The sequence below is a fragment of the Microcebus murinus genome, chromosome 15 (genome assembly GCF_040939455.1).
Source record: "Microcebus murinus isolate Inina chromosome 15, M.murinus_Inina_mat1.0, whole genome shotgun sequence".
In the NCBI taxonomy this organism is placed as follows: Eukaryota; Metazoa; Chordata; class Mammalia; order Primates; family Cheirogaleidae; genus Microcebus; species Microcebus murinus.
Window position 1 is genome coordinate 78,696,267 of NC_134118.1, and position 1,874 is coordinate 78,698,140.

At 60.0% G+C, this 1,874-nt stretch overlaps 1 non-coding gene across 1 annotated transcript; it reads left to right on the plus strand.

The window, feature by feature from the left end:
- The first annotated feature begins 341 nt into the window (after nt 1–341).
- Nucleotides 342–460, plus strand: LOC142876548 (5S ribosomal RNA). The gene has a single exon (XR_012923449.1). It is a non-coding gene; the product is annotated as a 5S ribosomal RNA (ribosomal RNA).
- Nucleotides 461–1,874: the final 1,414 nt, after the last annotated feature.

Below are 1,874 nucleotides of genomic sequence, written 5' to 3' on the forward strand. Positions count from 1 at the left end.
CGACGCGCTGGGGGTGGGCAGCGGGTAGGTGAAGGAGGCCGGGCGAGGAGACGAGGGGGGCTGGGAGGGCTCCACCTTGGCGAGTCCAGCCGTGGAGGCGCATCTTGTGTGAGTGTGAGTGAGTGTGAGTGTGTGTGTGTGTGTATAGAGAGACAGCCCCCCACCCCGCCCCGCCCCGCCCCGCCCCGCCCATCACCCCCGTCCCTGGGAGCCAGCGGGACCCGGCCGGCGAACTCAACCGGCCCGGCCCGGCCCGGCGCGGGGCCTGGGGCGGGAGGCGGCGGCGGGGAAGCCCAGAGAGGCTCGGCTTCTCGAGCGGGGCAGGGGCGCCCTCCGTCGCCGTCTAGGGCCACACCACCCTGAACGCCCCCGATCTCGTCTGGTCTCGGAAGCTAAGCAGGGTCGGGCCTGGTTAGTACTTGGATGGGAGACCGCCTGGGAATACCGGGTGCCACAGGCTGCTGCTTTTTTTTTTTTTTTTCTTGCCTCTTGTTCTGTCCCTTTTCTGGGGACAGCGAGGCGGCGGCCCGGGGTGGGGGTCACCCCCACCCTCAGCGCCCGCGCGGTGCCTGGCGCCCCAGCCCGCACCGTGGGGCCTCCTCTTGTCCCAAGCCGCGACACCGCCGCCACGCGGCAGCATGCGTGGCATCTGGACTGTCAGGTCTCAGACCAAAGGTCTGCTCTGTGGGAACCGACACGCTGGAGGAAACCTTGAGAGTCTGAGAGGGGAGGGAGTTCCAGAAGAAGGCCAGGATGTCATTTTGAGGGAGTATGTGACCAGAACTCGTCCCGTTGATTTTGGGGTTCTATGGGCTACACGCAGGAATCTTTGGTGGTGGCACCTGATGTTGGGGGATCCGGAGTCACACCCAGACCTGCTCCACAGGCCTCCTTTTACTTTTCTCTTCGGATTCATTATTTTTAAAAAGTGTCTCTTACCTCTAGGATTGCATTTTCTTTTCTCTCTCTTTTCAAGCAGATGATGGGAGTACAAGTATTCAGGTGACATGTGTTGCCCGTGCCGCCCTCCCCCCTGTGTTCTTTTTTTTTTTTTTTTTGAGACAGAGTCTCGTTTTGCTGCCCAGGCTAGAGTGAGTGCCATGGCGTCAGCCTAGCTCACAGCAACCTCAATCTCCGGGCTCAAGCAATCCTGCTGCCTCAGCCTCCCGAGTAGTTGGGACTACAGGCATGCACCACCACGCCCGGCTGTGTTTTTCTATATATATTAGTTGGCCAATTAATTTCTTTCTATTTTTAGTAGAGACGGGGTCTCGCTCTTGCTCAGGCTGGTTTCGAACTCCTGACCTGGAGCAATCCGCCCGCCTCGGCCTCCCAGAGAGCTAGGATTACAGGCGTGAGCCACCGTGCCCGGCCCCCCCTGTGTTCTTATTCATATACCTCTCATGTTGTTCCAGCGTATTGTGGGGGTACCAATGTTAAGGTCGGGTGCCTTGCCCTCTCCAAGCCTCCCCCCTCGGGTCAGAGCTTCAAGTGCGCCCATCCCCCAGTCGGTGCGCACCCACCCCATGCCTAATGGATGTGTATGCCCCTCCCCTCCCCCCACCCGCCCAACACCCACCCGATGAAGGTGATTCCTCTCTGTCCACTTAGGCGTCCATCCGTTCGTACCAATTTGCTGGTGAGCGCGCTCACGTGGTGCTCGTGTGTCCATTCTTGGGATACTTGGCTTCCTGGAACGGGTTCCAGCTCTGGCCAGGAGAACACGAGAGGCGCCCTCTCACCGCTGCTCCTCACAGCCGAATGGCACTCCGTGGTGTCCATGCGCCACATTTTATTGATGCACTCCTGGATGGATGGGCACTCGGGTCGCTTCCACGTCTTTGGGATTGTGAATTGTGCCCTAACTGTAACCC